The sequence below is a fragment of the Pinus tabuliformis genome, chromosome X (genome assembly GCF_031772625.1).
Source record: "Pinus tabuliformis cultivar Carrire ecotype Pingquan chromosome X, CPIR1, whole genome shotgun sequence".
Lineage (NCBI taxonomy): Eukaryota > Viridiplantae > Streptophyta > Pinopsida > Pinales > Pinaceae > Pinus > Pinus tabuliformis.
The window spans coordinates 1,452,338,025-1,452,359,608 of record NC_142308.1 but is presented as its reverse complement, the minus strand read 5'-3'; the positions used below and the strand labels follow the sequence as shown (position 1 = coordinate 1,452,359,608).

At 34.6% G+C, this 21,584-nt stretch overlaps 1 pseudogene; it reads left to right on the top strand.

Annotated features, from left to right (window-relative positions):
* Nucleotides 1–6,814: 6,814 nt before the first annotated feature.
* LOC149145487 (splicing factor U2af small subunit B pseudogene) overlaps nucleotides 6,815–21,584 on the top strand; it is a 31,933-nt pseudogene continuing 17,163 nt past the window's right edge.

Here is a 21,584-nt window from a genome sequence, read left to right as displayed (position 1 = left end):
TGGAAAACTCTCAAGACAGCCTATCATGGCATGGAGAAGGTGAAGATAGTAAAGCTACAGTTGCTGAGGAGAGATTTTGAGAATCTATGCATGAAGGAGTCAGATAATATTGACTCATTCTTCACAGATGTGATTGGTCTGGTCACACAGATGAGGTCTCATGGAGAAATTCTTGATGAAAGGAGGATTGTGGAGAAACTATTGAGGGTCCTACCCTCAAAGTTCGATGTGATTGTCACCACCATAGAAGAGACAAAGGATCTCTCAAACTTTTCAATTGATGAACTTCATGCATCACTGATAACACATGAGCAGAGGTTGAATAGAAATGAAAACTAATCTCTAGAGCAAGCCGTGAAGACCCAGATGTCCTTTGGAAGAGGAAGAGGTCAAGGCAGAGGAAACAAAAGAGGAAGAGGCAGAAGCCAAAATAGAGGTGGAAGAAACAGTCCAGCAAATGCTCAAGGAAGAGGCAGCAATCCAAATCAGAACCTAGGCCAAGGTAGGAGCCAACAAAGAGGACAACATCATGCTCAAGGACAAAGGTATGAAAAATCCAATGTCCAATGTTATTATTGTAAAAAATATGGGCATTATGCCAATGAATGTAGGAAGAAGTAGCATGATATGAATAATAGATCTAGTGCAAATATCAATAGAGAAAATATCAGCCAAGATAATGCGATGTTAGCTTGTAATATGGCTGAAACAAACAATGATGATATATGGTTTCTAGACTCCGGTTGCAGCAACCATATGACAAGAAACATAGCCCTGTTTTCTGCTCTAGATTAGAGTGTGAAGTCACAAGTCACACTTGGGACTGATAGTAAAATTTTTGTTATGGGAAAAGGAGAAGTAAAAATATTTACAAAGAAAGGTGAAAACAAAACCATAGCAGATGTCTATTATGTTCCTGGAATGAAATGTAACCTCTTAAGTATTGGACAACTTGTTCAAAAGGGTTACAATGTTTTCTTTGTGAATGTTGTATGTACCGTCATGGATAGAGCACCCAGCAAATGATGCATTGCTAAAGTGAAGATGACGAGGAACAGGATGTTCCCTCTCAGAATAAGGGCAGATTTGAAAAATAAAGAAGTAATAGTAGTAGTGACACAAGAGGCTTTCCAAAGCGTACCAAATGATGAAAATTGGTTGTGGCACTTGAGATTTGGACATCTCAACTTTGGAGGTCTTAACTTGTTGAGTAAAAAAGGAATGGTAAGAGGATTACCATTGATAGAGAAACCGAACAACCTTTGTGAAGGTTGTATCTTAGGGAAACAACATAGAGAAAGTTTTCCACCAGGGAAAAGCATCAGGGCAAAAGCATCCTTAGAAATTGTCCACTCAGACTTATGTGGACCAATGCAAACTCCATCACTAGTAGGCAGCCAATATTTTCTAACATTCATTGATGATTTCACCAAAAAAACTTGGGTTTACTTTCTAAAAAACAAAAGTGAAGTGTTTGAAAATTTTAGAAATTTCAAAGCACTTGTGGAAAATCAAAGCGGGCTGCATATCAAAGTTCTAAGAACTGACAGAGGGGGTGAGTATATCTCCAAGGAATTCCTATGGTTTTGTAGAGAAAATGGAATACACAAACAGTTTACCACAAGGTACACTCTGCAGCAAAATCGAGTAGCTGAAAGAAAGAATAGGACCATCATGGATATGGTGAGGAGTATGTTAAAGGCAAAGCATTTGCCAAATGATTATTGGGCTGAAGCTGTACACTGTGCAGTATATATTTTGAATAGGTTTCCTACAAAAGCAGTGATGAACAAAGTGTCGAAAGAAGCACGGAGTGGGAGAAAGCAAGGAGTCACCCACATGAAACTTTTTGGATGTGTGGCTTATGCACACATTCCAGATCAGCTAAGGAGGAAGTTGGACAGCAAAGGGGAGAAATGTATTTTCATTGGATACAGTGAGGAATCCAAAGCTTATAGGTTGTATATTCCATCAACCAGAAAGTTTTTTGTGAGCAGAGATGTTCAGTTCATTGAGGAGGAAGCTTGGGATGGAAGCATAGAGAAAACAGTGAATGTTAAAAACTGTTTGTCTCATGATGAAGATGATGAAGAGATGGCTGAAATACATCCCCAACCAGCAGCGCCAACACAAGGACAATAATAGACACCCTTGAGGAGAAATGAAAGTGCTTCTACAAGCACACCACAAGGAGGAAATTCAAGTGCTTCTTCAAGCACTTGTACACCAAATGAAAGAGGCAAGAAATTCATAAATTTAAGTGACATTTATGATGAAGGTATGAATTCTTTGTTTACATTTTATTGTCATGTTAATGACCCTATTCGTTTCGAAGATGCTATTAAGGATAGGAAATGGATAGAAGTTATGGATGAGGAGATCAATGCCATAGAAAGAAACAAGACATGGGATTTGGTTGAACTACCAAAAGGAAAAGAAGTCATTGCATTCAAATGGGTTTACAAGACTAAGAGTAATGTTGAAGGCAAAATAGAAAGACATAAAGCAAGGCTGGTTGTCAAAGGATACAAGCAACAGTATGGGAGAGACTATGAAGAAACTTTTGCACCAGTTGCAAGAATGGAAACAGTGAGAGCAGTGTTGTCCATAACAACACAAAACAAGTAGAAAGTTTACCAAATGGATGTGAAGTCAGCATTTCTAAATGGAGTGTTAATGGAAGAGGTTTACATTGAACAACCTCTAGGCTATGAAAAGAAAGGCCAAGAGCACAAAGTGTGCAGATTGAAGAAAGCTCTTTATGGGCTGAAGCAAGCACCAAGAGCATGGTACAATAGGATAGATTCTTATCTACTGGAAAATGGATTTGAGAAGTGTGAGGGAGAACCCACTCTCTACATCAAATAAAAGGATGGTAAAATGCTAATTATTGTGTTATATGTTGATGATGTTATTTTCACAGGTAATGATGATCATCTCATTGAAAACTTCAAAACTGTCATGAAAGAAGAATTTGAAATCATTGACATGGGTTTGCTGAGATACTTCTTAGGAATAGAAGTAGATCAAAATGAAAATGGGATTTTATTTCACAAGAAAAATATGTTAATGAAGTGTTGGAAAGATTTAACATGCATGACAGCAAGGCAACAATCACTCCCACAGTGATGGGATTAAAACTCAGCAAAGAGGACAGTAGCAAGGATTTTGATCCTCGCTTGTACAAGAGCATAGTTGGCAGCCTCATGTATTTGACTACAACTAGGCCAGACATAATGTTTGCTATTAGTTTAATTTCCAGATTCATGGAGAGGCCAAAAGAAACACATTGGCAGGCAACAAAAAGAATTATGAGGTATGTTAAAGATACTAAAAGGTTTGGCATTTTATATACTGTCTCAGAATGTTCAGATTTAATTGGATACACTGATAGTGATTGGGCTGGAAGTGTAGATGATCGGAAAAGCACTTCCGGTTATGTTTTTCACATGGGTTTAGGAGCCATTTCATGGGCTTCTAAGAGACAACTTATTGTAGCATTGTCTACAGCAGAGGCAGAATATGTGGCAGCTAGAGCAGCAGCATGTCAAGCAGTTTGCATGAGAAGGATGTTAAGGAGCTTAGGCCAAAAGCAGGCAAAAGGAATGGTAATTTTTTGTGACAATAGCTCAGCTATTGCATTATCCAAGAATTTGGTGTTTCATAAGAGAACGAAACACATTGACATAAAGTTTCATTACATCAGGGAATTGGTAACCAATGGCGAAATTGTTTTACAACATTGCAAAACTCAAAAGCAGGTTGCAAATATTTTGACCAAGCCATTGGACTAGAAAAGCTTTGAATTTTTGAGGAAATGTTTGGGTATGACTGATAACCTAGCAGTTGAAATTAAAGGGGAGTGTTGAAATATTAATAATTTCAACTCTGCATCATTTATTTTCGGAAAACCACCAGTACAGCTCCCTGCACCGCCTTTTGCAATTTGTGGTTTTACTTTCGAGGGCTCCCATCACACCGACCAATCGACACGTGTCTGGGCTGACTTTTAAAAACCACCAATCCCGTGGAACGTAAAGTTCGATTAAAAGGGGCTCCCGAGGAATTAATGATAGTCGTTCAATTAAATCAACGGACCAACACTTTTTGAACTTGCACGAATGAATGTTTTGGTTGACCGCCAGGTTTGTCAGCAAAAGGACGAGGAATTTAATTTTCACCATGCTGAATTTATTATGGTCGTAGATTTCTTTGGTAAAGTCTTTAAGTTTATTTTTTTTACACGGCATGTAATATTGTAATGTTTTTTTTGGTAGTCGTTTTCTTTTGGTTAAAACATGTAATGTTTTTGTTCATTGCAATATGATATGAAACACACAGAGGTGCGAAGGGGTTAAAAAAAACAGGCGGAGCATGTAATGTAAAAAAAACGGAAGCACGCATCAGTGCAATCATGAAATCTTTCACACAACAGTGAAAAGGGTAATGTATGTTTTTTTTTGTTGTTGGAGAATATGTAGTAAAAACACACAACAATGTGAATATGAAAAATGCAGTAGCATGAAGATTTTTTTTGTTGAAGAAACGAAATGTAAATGGCAGCAACACCTGTAAAAGAAATTTTTCTTTACAGCAGTAAATGTAAGATTTTTTTTTTACAACAGTGAATGTAAAAGAGATTTTTACACACAGCAGTGTAAAATCTCAGGAGGAGACAGAGTAACTTTCTTTTGTTGAAATGTTCTTGGTGTAATGCCTCAGGCAGAGGAAGAATATTTTTGTAACAATAGTTTTATTTTAATGAATACAAAGTTTTTTTGGGTGTGTTTGTAGTACTCTGTTCTCAAAAATCAATTGTAGCTTCCCTGTGCTAAGATCCTGTGAAAAACAGAGCATTGTCTCTGTGTTCAGTTTATTTGTTTTGGAATTTACGAGAAAATTCCCAACAAAGATCCCCAGATAATCCACATAATAAATAAGGAGAGCGTTCTGAAGGTTTTGTGTGATGAAAGAAAATCAAGTATACAAAATTCAAGCGAGGGGCACATACAAATAGATAAAATGGAAAATAGGAAAGTTACCTTATGCCAGAGAAGTCTTGAGACCCAAGAATTGATGAAGAGATGATAGGAATCTTCGTATGATTTCTTTCAAGTACAACAATGTCCACGTCCATGGAAACCTATTCTGTGGAGGTCGTCCGAGGATAGAATCTTGTTCCTTAACACGAGCCATCCAGAAATCTTGATCATCAGTAGCATACACCAATTCTAGTGTGACATATATATAACATTAGGTGTAGTTGAACTAGGTTTAAAGGATATGTAGTAGTTGACTATCTGTTAAACTAAATCAAGATTGCACAACTATTACAACAAGGCAAGGTGTAGTTGAAGTAATAAATAATCTCGATTAAGAAAATAAGGAAGAATATGAGGTGATGGAAAATGGAGAAGAGATGGATCGAAAGGTGGTGACAGGGAACACATCTTGCAAATTTTGCAAGAGTATAGATTGAAAATCGGGTAAATTTATGGAACTATTGAAGGAATTACAGAGCTCTTTAGCAAACATTCTTGGTGCTTTCATTCAAATATTAGGGCCTACATCGATGGAGAGTAGCAAGAAAAAGGCAGTAGATATGTACGAAAGGAAACCAGTGGAATCAGTTTAAGAAAGTTGAAGTGACCAATGGGGTGAGAAGAATGACGATGGAGCATCACCACAATAAAAACAAACGCACAATAAATCATGGTATAAGTTAGCTATATTTGGTTTTTAATATTAATTTAAGTTGTACTTTTCCAGTGTGTCTCTCCCTTTGCAGAACTCAAAATAATCTTAATAGTATAGTGAGTGGATTTATTTTCTTTTTTAATAGTATAGTGAGTTACCCTTGAAAATAATAGTGAATGGATTTATTTTCTTTTTGTCTTTTATGTATAGTTGTATTTTATAGAGCTCACAATTTTTTTAGAAAATAATAGAAATTTAAGTAAGATTTTGAATAAATCTAACATAGTTTTTTGAAAATACTAATTACAATAGTATAGATTCAATATTTTGGGTGTCACAATGTTCTAGCTGATGTTGAATCCATTTCCACCATCATCATAAAAATGATTCAAACAACCCATATTATATTTTTTTTTTTTCACCAGATTTTGACCAAGAAAAATATTTCTCCATAAAATTTTAGCCTCGGTAAACAAGGCCGCCTTAAATATATTGCAATGATACTACATAATATACCAGCCAGTTGAAGATATTATTGCTTGGTATTACATGTAAATTGTGTGGATATATAAAGTATTTTCAAAAATTTCAAGATTATCTCAATTTTCCACTATTAAATACTCGGAAGAACCATTGAGACCTCTAATACATCATGCAAGTTGGGCTTGTTCATCATAGGCGTTCCTATATCGACCGAAGGTGGATGGGGTGCCGTTGATTTTTATTTTATGTTTTAAATGAATGTCGTAGATTTATAATCAATGGAATATGCCAGTAGATGCTTCGTCTAAGTCGCAGATTGGTGGCGGCTCAGGCACGAGAGAGCATGAAGCATTGCAATTTCTCGAATGCTTCATTTACCCGTCCTCGTGGAGGACGCATATTGCCACTGGTAATATGGATTTGAGATACCTAAATACATTTCATTGATGGCGCAAACGTGGCCATGTAATCTAAAATGCCATGCCATGTCTTGGATCCACTACTGATTTTATGATATTGAAATGTCATTTCCCACTTGTTGGATTATACTGTACCAGATATTGGATTGGATTGAGATTGTTTTTCACGTTTTCACAATAGGCCAAACATATGTGTCATGCTTCTATTATCAAACATGTACCAGATGCGTGACATGATCACCTCTGGCCTGGATCCACAGGGTCAGGCCATGGATCTTCACAAAGTCTAGGAACACTTTGAGGACTTTTTTGAAGACATTTTCGAGTAGCTTAACAAGTTCAAGGAGATCGAAAACATAAATACTTGTGGTAACCTTGCTGATCACATGGTCGAAAATGTTTACGTCTATTTTAGAGAAGAAGAATAGGCGGCGGTCGCTTTCAAGGCCATGCAAGGTAGCTTTTATTACGGTTGGCTAATTATGGTTGATTTTTCCCCTGTTATAGATTTTTGTGAAGCTACGTGTAGGAAATTTAAAGGAAATAAATGCCACCTAGGTGGTTACTGCAATTTCATGCATGTCAAGAAGATAAATAATGATTTGTGCAAAAAGCTGTTTGACCGATTTCGGAGGTTCAATGGTCATCGTAGCCTGAGCAGGAGCCAAAGTCTGAGTCCTCTCCCTCCTCCTCAGTCTCACCTGTATAATGACTGCGGGAACAAGGGGAGGTATGGCGATCAAGATTATAGAAGCAGTAATAAAGACATGCAACGAAGCGTTGTTAAAAGGACGTAGCGCTGCAGCCCGAGGCAGAATCGAAGCCCGGTCAAGGATGGGAGTGTAGAGAGGAGGGCCAGAATCGAAAAGTGGAATAGGGAAAGTTAAGAACAACATCCATCCTTTTCTTACAATTATATCCATCAATGAATCGACTGTTTGTTAGAATTAAGGGAGATTACGTGATTATTGTTAAGTAATTGTGATTGTACATTTCTTGGACATTCAGTTCTCATTCAAGGATTTGATTTACTATCCCTAACTAAGTGTATCTATTTATTATGGGAGATTAATGTGAAGCCGAAGTGGCATATTTGCTTGTAAGAGCTTCTAGTGATCCGCACCTGTGAGCTCCTCTAGTGTTGTTTGCCAATTCATGTCTTCCATATGCAATTGTTGACATGGTATCAAAGTTGTAGGAAGGAGAGACATGTATGATGAGTTCAGGAACGTGACATTGCTGCGGGGAGTTGAAGAGTAATCAACGATGATACTCTTGGGGACTTCACCCATTTTTATTTTGTTGCATCATCGCACGATTTTGGTGTACCTCAGCGATAGATTGTCGTATGATTTTGGTGTACCTCAGTGACAAGTCTTGGATGCGAGGTAAATAGCTGCAACGATTGCGCTGCATTTTTTTTAACGCTGCGTGTGCCTGAAAGCCGTGTGGAAAATGGTGGACTACATTTTCTTTTGAGGAGGTTGTCTGTAGAAGGGGGAGATCGCCCCAGCTTTGCCACGTGAAAAAGATAGCCGAGACACCTTGTGGTTAATTGCTGATGAGAAGTGTGATTAAACAAAAAAACTGCCTGTTGTGTAGTCTGCCAGACTGAAAGGAGCTCGCACTAGACTGTAGAAGGCCTGCGTCGAGAAGGAGGTAGAATTCTGCGTGTTTTTGGCTGCATAGCTACATGGAGGCCGAATCTCCTAGTTGTTGTGTGAGAGGACTGCATGCTGGATGCATGCCTCTGGACATGTGTGGTGAAGCGCTCTATCATATGGCTACGTGGAGGAAAGCACAAAATCCTGTGTGGTAGCAGTTGGCACTGAACCTGAGTCGAAAAGTAATGCCAACAGAGCTACAAAGGTAGGCTGCAACAACATTTGGAAGGTTGTGAGGCAGAGAGGAGTTTGCCCAGCGCTGCTACATTGAAGGGGCAACGTGTGGAGACTGTGGGTGCTTTGCCATTTGCGTAGAGGAAGTGTATTGACCAAGAGAAGCTCAGCGACTGTGGCAACATCGAGTGGGAGGGCAATTATTTTTTGAGAGCAAATTCTCAGTGATCAGGGTATTTTTCAAGGGCTGTTAAATTGTTGAAGGTTTTATTCATTCAAAATGAATAATCAAATCGCTTAAGCTTATCTCAATGAGAGTAATAAGCTTGATGGTTCCAATTACACAAATTGGAAATTTAAGCTTCAAACTCTGCTTGAGGAACACAATGCCTATGGCATTGCCATCGGTGATGAAGTCAAGCCGACTACTGCAACTGGTGGATCGAATACAACAATTCAACACTGGGAGAAAAGGAAGATGAAGGAAAAGGTGCTACTTAAGTTATCAGTCAAATATTGCATCATCCATCGCATTCGAAATTGCAAGACAACGAATGATATATAGATGATTCTCAAAGAGATGTAGGAGATTAGGAACACCAGTTGAACTTTGTACCTCAGGAAGAAGATTCTCTCAATCAAGATGGAGGAGAATGAGTCTCTTTCTTCATTCATATCCCAGATAAAGGAAGTTAAAGATTAACTAACTAATCTATCGGTTAGACGTGCCAAATGATGATATAGTGACAATTACCATGAACGGCATGACAGATGATTATCAGATGTTTATAACCATATTAAATGCAAGAGAAAAGCCTCCAAGCTTTGAAGATCCCACTGGGATTTTGCTACAAGAAGAGGAAAGGAGGTTGTCTCTCAAACCTCAAAGTCTAGATATTGAATTGATGACAAAGTTCAAGCCAAAAGGGAAAGCAGAGGCTGATCACAAGAGAGGCAGCGCATCAAAAAAAAGGACACCACAAACTATGACCTCGCATAAACATGACTCTGCTCCTAAATGCTTTTGTTGTGATAAAATAGGACATATTGCTAAATTTTTCCATAATAAAAAGGCAGATGGTGAGAGGTACAAGAATAAGTCATTTGGTTGATGCAGATGCAGATCAAAATCAGGATATCAGATTGTTTATGGCTAAGGCTGAGACTGCCTTAGCTACAGAGGAGGATGAATCAGATATTTGGTTTGTAGATTCTGGAGCCTCCTCACATATGACAGGTAAAAAGCAATGATTCAGAAGTTTTAGAGAATCCAACACTGGACTAAAAGTATACCTTGGAGATAATAGAGGGTATGAGATCAAGGGACATGTAGATGTCCTTGTTACTCTGCCTGATGGAAAGATCAGGAATATCTCTGATGTGTGGTATGTTCCCGGTATTAAGAAGAACCTGATTTCTATACCAAAGATTATATATCAGGATATCAAGGTAAAATTCTTTAAATCTCGTTGTATTATTAAAGACTTAGTGGACTAGATGAAGCCTATTGCTACAGGTATTCGCATAGGAGGACTCTACAAACTGGATGTGAAGAATATGCCACAGCAAGCCTTGATGTCATCGGATATGTCTACTGAAAATTTGTGGCATCAGTGACTTGGCCATATCAATTTTCAGTTACCTTCTATTGCAGAACAAAGGTATGCTAGATGGTCTTCCTGTTTTGAAAAAGTTGCATATTGATTGTGAAGCATGTGCATTCGGTAAACAGCATAGGGATGAATTTCCTACTATTAAAGATAGGAAACGGAGGGATATACTCGAACTTGTACACACTGACTTATGTGGCCCAATGCAGACAAGATCGTTAGGTGGGGCCTACTATTTTTTAATCTTTGTTGATGATTGTACAAGATTCACATGGGTATATTTTCTTAAATAGAAGAGTCATGCTTTTGAATATTTCAAGCAATTCAGAAACATGATTGAGAAATTGACAAGAAAGTTCATCAAGATTCTTCGATCAGATCAAGGTGGAAAACTCAAGAAAGGGGTTTTCATCAAATACTATAACGAGCATGGGATACATCAGCAATTTACAACAACCTTACATTCCTCAGCAGAATTGAGTAGCCGAGAGGAAAAAAAGAACACTGGTGGAGTGTTCTCGTAGTATGTTGAAAGGTAAGAATCTAAGTAATGGTTTTTGGGAAGAAGCTATCAATACTGTAGTGTATTTGATGAACAGGAGACCTACTAAAAGTCTTGATTATAAAACTCCTTTTGAAGCATTGTTTGGCTTCAAGCCTACAGTAAGTCACCTTAGAATATTTGGTTGTAAAGCTTTTGCGCATGTTCCCAAAGAGAAAAAGAAGACGTTAGACTCAAAGGCCATTAAATGTACCTTCATTGGATACTGCAGTGAGTATAAGGCTTATAAAATGTTTGATCCTTTTACTCACAAGGCGTTTGTTAGTAGAGATGTAGCATTCCATGAACAGGTTGATCATGGAAATCCTGTTCAAAACAATGAAGAATGGCATGTACCCTTACTTTCAGATGAGGATAGTCAAATAAGGATCAGTCAGCAACAAAAACAACAACAACAATAGAAGTATCGGGATAAAGAGGAAGAAATTGAATTCATTCCACAAAGAGAAGAACACAGAAGAATAACTGAACCCTCACCGCTTCGGAGATCTAGCAGGCCAAAACAGTTACCAGCTCGATATAGGGATTGTGCGCTCATGACTGGTATGTTAAACATTGCGGAACCTTCTAATTTTTATGAAGCTAGTAAGAGTTTTGAATGGAAGGAAGCAATGAAAGAGGAATATGAATCTATTATTAAGAACAATACTTTGGATCTAGTAAAACTTCCTAATGGTAAACAACCCATAGGTTGCAGATGGTTATTTAAGTTGAAATTTAAAGCAGATGGGTCTATTGATAAGCATAAAGCAAGGTTGGTGGAAAAGGTGTATTCCCAGAAAGAAGGTATTGATTTTGAGTAAATATTTTCCCCTGTTGCAAAACTAAATACCATTAGATTGATTATTGCTTTAGCCACTAAGCATCATTGGAAAATACATCAATTAGATGTTAAATTTGCTTTCTTAAATGGTGATTTAGAAGAAGAAGTATACTTAGTGCATCCTGAGGGGTTTGTTAAGAAGGGAGAAGAGCACTTAGTATGTAGATTAAATAAATCTTCATATGGTTTAAAGTAGGCTCCTAGATCCTGGTACAAAAAAAGTTGACTCATTTTTCGTCATGCATGGCTATAAACAGAGCAAAAATGATCCCAATTTGTATATTGTGTTTAATGATGAGGGACAAATAGTGTTGATTTCTTTATATGTATATGATTTGATCATGACATGGAGTGGAGATAATCTCATTAAAGAAATCAAGCTGCAGTTATCGCAGAAATTTGAGATGAAGGACCTTGGATAAATGCATTACTGTTTGGGTCTAGAATTTTGGAGAGATTCAAACCAAACTTTCTTGTCCCAGGGTAAGTATGCTAAGATTTTGTTAACCAAATTCAAAATGGATGATTGCAAGGATGCATTCATACCTTTACATTAGAACAACAAAATTCAGGTGGATGATGGTTCGAAATATGCAAATGCAACATTGTACATACAGTTGGTTGGTAGTCTTATCTATTTGACTACAACAAGATCAAATCTAGCCTATGCAGTGAATCTTTTGAGTCAGTTCATGACTCAACCTCATGAGAACCATTAGATTACAGCGAAAGGAGTTCTAAGCTATATTGAAGGAAATTTAGACTTTAGTGTTTTATATTCTAACTCATTTGATGTTAGTTTGATACAGATTTTGATTGGGCAGGAAATTTAGATGATAGAAGATCAATCACAGGTTATGCCTTTAGCATTGGGTCTGAGGTCATCTCTTGCTGCAGTAAGAAGCAACATATTGCTGCCTTATCCTCAGCAGAGCAGAATATCAAGCTATGTGTGCAGTAGCATGTGAGGCAGTTTGGTTGCATAGACTTCTCCAAGATGCAAGAGAAGAACAAATAGAGGCTACGATTATCAATTGCGATAATCAAAGTTCCATCAAACTGGCCTACAATCCTGTGTTTCATGAAAACACTAAGCACATAGACACTCAATTTCATTTTGTTAGGGAGAAGGTGCAGTCCAAAGAGATCTGTGTTGAGTATTGTAATTCTTGTGATAATATGGCTGATATATTTACTAAGCCTTTGGGAAGACTAAACTTTGATTTGTTTAGGGCCATATTAGGTGTGTTTAAGAACCCTTTCTCCATTAAGGGGGAGTGTTAGAATTAATGGAGATTAGGTAATTATTGTTACGTAGTTGTGAGTGTGCTTTTCTTGGACATCCAGTTCCTATCATTCAGGCATTTGGTTTACTATCCCTAACTAAGTATATCTATTTATTATGGGAGATTAATGTGAAGCTGAAGCAACGTATTTGCTTGTAGGAGCTCTTGGTGATTTGCACCTGTGAGCTCCTCTAGTGTTTTTTCTCCAATTCATGTCTTACATATGCAACTATGACACTCTTTTGTTCTTTAGCGTTTCTTCTGTGGGGTACATAAGTGTGTTATGCTTCAATGGGGTTTGTATTTGCAATGATTAAATTACAAGGTTGGCTGGCATTCATTAATTGTGGGAATCAATTTCGTTTATAGGATATAGTAAATCATTGATCTACAAGTGCAAACACTAAGCACACTTACTATTTGTGCATAAATTAAAGCATTGAATGTGACAACTTTATTTAACTCTTAGTGTTTTTATATATATTCCTACTTCGAATTTTATATACCTTGAGAAAAAGGGCTTTCTCTATAACATAATGTTAAACTAGGTTTTCTATTTCCATTGCATGCATTCTCCCTACCATGTTTAGTTACTATGTTTTGTTAGTTGTCGTTACCGAAAAACACATGCTTGGAGATGAAGCTGCAAGTATCAAATTTTAATGATAATTACTAGCTTAAAATTTCTTTAAAACACTTAAATTTTGAAATTTCCACAATTTAAATTTATAATTTTAAAAATATCTAAACAAAATTTAACCAAATCCAATAAAAAACACTACTTAAAATATGACACTCTACTGATATTTTAATTGTAAAACTAATGATCCAATAATGTTTTAAACATTATAACTTATGATTATAACATATTTTTATTATTCGTGAAAAAATTATGGCTTTGTTTTAGTGAGTCTCTACATTTAATTCACATAGAGCACATATTTGAGTGACACGTATGCCTTTTATGATTATTGATCTAAATTTTCTTTTGTTTCCCTCACTTTCTTGAGTGGGCACGTGCATTTGGCTGATATAAAACACATATTTTAATGATACATTCTTTTGTATTCTTGAAGATTATCTATGTGAGTTCAATCACTTTCTTTCATGAATGGGGTGTTGCATTTGAGTGATATAACATTTGGTTGACATAGAGCACAAACTTCAATGAAATTTTATTTTTTTAAGTTTGAGGAGTATCTTTTAGGAATTTCAAAGCTGTATTTTTAATTTTTTTTTTCTTATAATTAAAAATATATGTATTTTAACGCATCTTTACCATTTGTAAGGGTACATTTGGATCTTTACCAATTGTGGGAGTATATTTGGATTGAATATTAACACTATCATGCAATGTTTTAAATGTTTTATTTTCATTATTGGTAATTAATGAAATGATTTTATATTTTATAATATGATATTTTTCAATTATTAATATAAATAGATATTAGGAAAAGTCTTTCGGTAGAAATCACATAAGAGAAATTTTTGGATTATTCGTTTAGGTTTATAATCCCTTGGGTTCTTAGTATTCATCCCTATGGTTTATTATTCCCTTGGCTTCATAATACCAGTCATGGTCAACCATGGTCAATTTTTCTTTCTTTTAGTGAGTCTTTGCATTTAATTCACATTGTGCACATATTTGAATGACACATATGCCTTTTGTGATTATTGATGCCAATTTTCCTCTGTTTCCCTCACTTTCTTAAGTGGGCCTGTGCATTTGGCTGATATAAAGCACATATTTTAATGAAATTATTTTCCAAATTCTTGAAGATTATCTATGCGATTTTAATCACTTTCTTTCACGAATGGGGACTTGCATTTGAGTGATATAAAATTTGGTTTACACAGAGCACATACTTCAATGAAATTTTAATTTTTTTGAGTTTAAGGAGTATCTTTTAAGAATTTCAGAATCATATTTTTAAATTTAAATTTTTTAATAATTAAAAATATATGTATGTTAACATATCTTTACCATTTGTAAGAGTACATTTGGATTGTCTGAGATCTTTACCAATTGTGGGAGTATATTTGGATTGAATATTAACACTAGCATGCAATGTTTTAAATGTTTGATTTTCGTTATTGGTAATTAGTGACATATTTTGATATTTTATAATATGATATCTTTCAATTATTAATCTAAATAGATATGTTGTAAAGAATACATTATTTTAATTATTAATAAAAAAATACTAAATAAAATGAGATTAAGAGTAAGAAAATTTTATCCCTTTGGTATATAATATCAATTCCTTGGTTGTATTAATCTAAGGGTTCATATTCCTAGGGTTTAATACTATTCACTTAGGTTTATAATCCCTTGAGTTTTTAGTATTAATCCCAAGGGTTTAGTATTCCCTTGGCTTTATAATACCAATCACAGTCAACCATGGTCCAATGTCAAATTGTGACAAATATTCTCTCGCTTTGAAAATCAATTATGGTCAACCATGGTCCAGCATCATATTGTGCCAAAGATTGTTTCAATATGAAAATCAATCATGGTTACCCATGTTTATTTTAGTGTTTATAATATTTATCTTAAGCTTTGTATGCAATGGGTTTATAATCATGTTAAACCATGGTCTAATGTCACATTGCGACAAATTTTTTCTCAATATGAAAATCAACCATGGTCCAACATCACATTGTGACCAAGATTATCTTGATATGAAAATCACTCATGGTAAATCATGGTCAACCATGGTCCTATGTCACATTGTGACAAGAATTGTCTCAAAATGGAAATAAACCATAGTCAATCATATTTATTTTAGGGTTTATAATATTTATCTTATGGTGTATATACCTTGGTTTTATAACTTTTACCCCTTAGATTTATTATCCCCTTACATTTGTAATATCAATCCCTTAGTTTTATTAATCTAAGGGTTCATATTCTTAGGATTTAGTATTATTCTCTTAGGTTTATAGTCCCTTGGGCTTTTAGTATTAATCCCTAGGGTTTATTATTCCCATTGATTTATAATATCAAGTATGGTCAACCATGGTCAATCATAGTCAACCATGGTCCAACGTCATATTGTGACAAAGATTGTCAATATGAGAATCAATCATTGTCTCAACTATTTTCCAATGTATAATTATGACAAATTTTGTCTCAATATGATAATCATGGTCATCCATGGTCAACATTAGTCAACCCTGGACGAACGTCGCATTGTGACAAAGATTGTCTCAATATGAAAAATCAATCATTGTCTCAACTATTTTCCAACATCACATTAGGACATAGATTGTCTCAATATGATAATCATGGTCAACCATGGTGAATCACGGTCAACCTTGGCCAAACATGGTCCAGTGTTTCATTATGACAAAGATTGTCTGAATATGAAAATCAAACGTTGTCTCAACCATGGTCCAACGTCATATTATCACAAATTTTGTCTGAATATCATAATCATGGTCAACCTTGGTAAAACATCGCTATCCATGGTCAACCATGGTAGAAAATTGCATTGTGACGAAGATTGTCTTGATATGAAAATCAACCGTGGTTAGGCATTTTCAACCATGGTCCATCATCAAATTGCAACAAGGATTGTCTCAATATGAAAATCAACCCTAGTCAACCATAGTCAACAATGTTTATTTTAGTGTCTATATACCTTGGGTTTTTAATATTAGCACCTTAGGTTTAATATTATTGAACCATGTTTTATAAAATCAATTTTGGTCAACCATGGTCCAACGTCGCATTGTGACGAAGATTGTCTTAATAATAAAATCAATCATTGTCTCAACTATGGTCCAATGTCACATTATGACAAAGTTTGTCTCAATATAATAATCATGGTCAACCATGATCAACCATGGTCAATCATAGTCAACCTTGGTCAACCTTGCTGCAACGTCACATTTTGAAAAATATTGTCTCAATATGAAAATAAATCATTGTTTCAACCATGGTCCAATATTGTATTATGACAAATATTGTCTCAATATGATAATCATGTTCAACCATGGTCGAACGTCACATTGTGACCAAAATTTCCTTGATATGAAAAAAATCATGGTTAAGTGTGGTCAACCATGGTCCAACGTCATACTATAACAAGGATTGTCACAATATAAAAGTCAACCATGGTCAACCATAGTCAACCATGTTTATTTTCAAATTTATAATATTTATCTTAGGGTTTAGATACCTTATGTTTATAATACTTATCCCTCGATTTTATAATATCAATCCTTTGGGTTTATTAATCTATGAGTTAATATTCCTAGGGTTTAATATTATTTGCTTAGGTTAATAATCCCTTCGATTTTTAGTATTAATTACTAGGGTTTATTATTCCCTTGGATTTATAATACCAATCATGGTCAACCATGGTCCAATATCACATTGTGAAAAGGATTCTCTCGATTTGGAAATTAATCATGGTCGCCCATGGTCAACCATGATTATTTTTGGTATATAATATTTATCTTAGTGTTTTTATACCTTGATTTTATAATATTAGTCCATTGCATTTAGTCAATCACGATCAACCAGGTTTTATAAAAGCAAACATGGTCATCCATGGTCAATCATGGCCAACCATGGCCAAACGTCTCATTGTGACAAAGATTGTCTTGATAGGAAAATCAACCGTGGTTAAGCATGGTCAACCATGGTCCCACGTCACATTATACAAGGATTGTCTCAATATCAAAATCATCCATGGTCAACCATGATTATTTTAGTGTTTATAATATGTATCTTAGGGTTTATATATGTTTGGTTTATAATCTTAATCCCTTGGGTTTTAGTATTATTCCCTTAGGTTTCTAATATCAATATACTTGGTTTATTATCCCCTTGGGTTTATTATTCCCTTGGGTTTATATAATACCAATCACGGTCAACCATGGTTAATCATAGCTAACCATGGTCAACCGTAATCGAGTATCACATTGTGCAAAATATTGTCTCAATATAAAAATCAACCATAGTTAACCATGGTCCAATGTCACATTGTGAGAAATATTGTCTTGATATCAAAATCAATCATGGTCAAGCATGGTCACCCATGGTCCAACTTCGGATTGTGACAAGGATTATCTTAATATGGAAATCAACCATGGTCAACCATCGTCAACCATGTTTATTTTAGGGTTTATAATATTTATCTTAGGGTTTATATACCTTGGTTTTATAATATCAATCATGGTCAACCATGGTCCAATGTCACATTGTGACAAATATTCTCTTGATTTGAAAATAAATAATGGTCAACCATAGGTAACCATGGTCAAATGTCACATTGTGACAAGGATCATCAGTATGAAAATCATCTATGGTCAACCATATTTATGTTAGTTTTTATAATATTTATCTTAGGATTTATACACTTTGAGTTTATAATATTAATCACATGGGTATAATATTATTCATTCTTGGTTAACCATGGTCAAACGTTGCATTGTGATAGGTTTTGTCTCAATATGAAAATCAACCATCGTCAAACATGTTTATTTTAATGTTTATAATATTTATCTTGGGGTTTATATACCTTTGGTTTACAATATTAGTCCTTTGGGTTTAGCTAATCATGGTCAACCTTGGTCAACTATGTTTTATAAAATCAAACCCTATAATAAAAATGGTCCACCATGGTCCAACATCGCATTGTAACAAGGATTGTCTCAATATGAAAATAATTCATGGTCAATTATGTTTATTTAAGTGTTTATAATATTTATTTTACAGTTTGTATGCCTTTGGTTTATAATCTTAGTCCCTTGGGTATTTAGTATTAATCCTTTGGGTTTGTAATATCAATCCCTTGGGTTTATTATTCCCTAGGATTTATAATACCAATCATGATCAACCGTGGTTAATCATATCCAACCATGGTCAACCATGGTACAACATCTCATTGTGAGAAATATTGTCTTGATATCAAAATCAATCATGGTTAAACATGGTCACCCACTGTATAACTCTATATTGTCTTAATATGGAAATAAACCATGGTCAACCATCATTAAACATGTTTTAGGGTTTATAATATTTATCTTCGGGTTTATATACCTTGGATTTATAATATCAATCATGGTCAACAATTTTCAATCACGGTCAACCATCATCAGCCATCATCAACCATGGTCAACCATTGTCAACCATCATCAACCATGTTTATTTTACGGTTTATAATATTTACCTTAGCGTTTATATACCTTGAGTTTTTAATATCAATCATGGTCAACATGGTCAAATGTCACATTGTGATAAAGGTTATCTCGATTTAAAAATCAATAATGTTCAACCATAAGTAACCATGGTCCAATGTCATATTGTGACAAGGATTGTCTCAATATGAAAATCAACTATGGTGAAAAATGGTGAAAGCTGTTTATTTTAGTGTTTATAATATTTATCTTAGGGTTCACATGCCTTGGATTTATAAGATTAGTCTCATGGGTTTAATATTAGTCCCATGGGTTTAATCTACCATGTTTGAATGTTGCATTATGGAAATATTGTATCAATATGAAAATGAATCATGGTCAAACATGGTCCGGCATGGTCCAACATCATAATGTGTCAAGGATTGCCTCAATATGAAAATCAACCATGGTCAATCATGGTCAGCCATTTTTATTTTAGGGTTTATAATATTTATCTTAGGGTTTATATACCTTGGGTTTATAATATTAAATTCTTGGGGATAATATTATTCTGTTGGGTTTATACTCCCTTGAGATTTTAGTATTAATCCTTTGGGTTTATAATATCAATTTCTTGGGTTTATTAATTTAAGGGTTCTTATTCTTAGGGTTTAATATTATTCCTTTGTTTTTTTTTTATCAATAATATCAATAATCCCTTCATTTTATTATTAGTACAATATTTTCTTAATGCCTAATTAATATATTAATATTATTGATATCATTTATTAAAAAAAACCGAGGGAATAATAATAAACTCTATGAATATGAACACTTAGATTAATAAACCCAAGGGATTGACATTATAAATCCAAGGTATTAATACTAAAACCTCAAGGGAGTGTAAACCGCAAGGGAGTATAAATCCCTTGGGTTTAATATTAATTAATATATAATAATGTAATAATATTTAAATTATTATTTAGTAATACAATATTTTCTTAATATATAATATTTAATATTAGGGTTTATAATATGTTTTATAATTATGACTTATAATATTGAGTTTGATATTATGGTTTCTAATATTAAGTTTAAAATATAGCATATATTAAGTTGGGGTCTATGGCGTATATCAACCACATTATTAAGTTGGACTCGTCAATTTATTAAGTTGGGCTTGTCAGTGTTCTTTTCCTTATCATTGCTTATTCATTTTTTTTCTATTTATTGTTGTAAGATATATCTATATTTAATAATCAATATAAAAATATGTTTTAATTAATTCTAAATTTATTAAGAAATAGATATATAAATATTGATTTAATGACGCTTTAAAAAATATTCTCATTTGAAAAACTTCAGTTCTGTTTATTGTAATTTGCATAACGCTTCAAAAAATATTCTGATTTGAAAAACTTTAGTTCTTTTTATTGTAATTTGCAATGCGAAGAATGTTTCAATGGAGAGAAAATCTCGAGTGACCATGAATTATGGTGCTTGTTAAAGTAGCATACATGTTGTAAAGTGGTTGTTTTTGAGATTGGTTTTATTGGCACGAGTGACTTCCACCATGACATAAACTATACATCTCATAACATTTTTATAAATAAAAGGTTAATAATGAAATACATTAAATATAATTTATAACTTGTTATTTTTATATATAAAGAATTAAATAGTGAAATATGTTATCTATATTTAGAGTGGAATATATACAATTATTATATATATACGTCGAAAGGCATTCTCTATGCAGGCTTTGGCTATGCACAGCCAATCAAAGTCCTTGTTTTCTTCTTCCTTCCTCATGTAAGATACTTCGAGTGGAAAGAGTTTTGTGCCGGTTGTCTTAAACATACCTGTTGAGTTTTGTGCTTGTCGACTTGAACATAACTGTCTCTTTTAGATTTTAATACTTACTATGCAGTTCATTGAGCCATCAAGAAATATTGTTCAATGTCTTGTGCCGACTAATGTCATACATGACCAACGCTCCTACAGCTCCTCTGTAATGGCTATGCAGACATTGTTCACTCTAGCCAATTAGAGTTCCTCATTTTCATCCTCCTTCCTTGAGTAAGAAACTTACGCATGGAAAGAGTTTTTTGTTGGTTCTCTTAAACATAACAATCGAGTTTTATGCTTATCGTTTTGAACAGAAATGTCTCTTTTAGATGTTAATACTTACCAAGCAAATCATCAAGCCATCAAGAAATATTGTCGAATGTCTCGTGTCAACTGATGACATAGACGACTAACGCTGCCATGACTCCTGTATAATATGTCGAGGTCATGACTCTGAAGCACTCCTCATCAGTTGTGTCTTAGATCTGTGCATTGATCTCTTTTCCATCTATTTCCATTGCCTGTGTTTGGAATTCCGCTTTGATCATGGATTTGGAATTGGGATAGAAATCGTTCCGTGCATATATTGCAAGTAGATTAGATTTTCCCGCAACAAAGCCGCCTATTAAAACGATCTTGAAGAGATAACCTTTTGGTTTTTCTTCACCCACATATGACATCATCTTAAAAACTAAAATGTATCTTCAATAGCCATAATTGACTGCTTCAGGCCTCGATGGAGGAAAGAATACTACGGAAGAAATCAAGCTTTTGAAATTAGTTGATAATGAATTTATGTTTAAGATCTGAAAAGCACACTTAGCACTATCTGCAACAACGGATGAGAAAGCACAAATAAAGGCTTGATACAAATAAAACGAAGGAACAA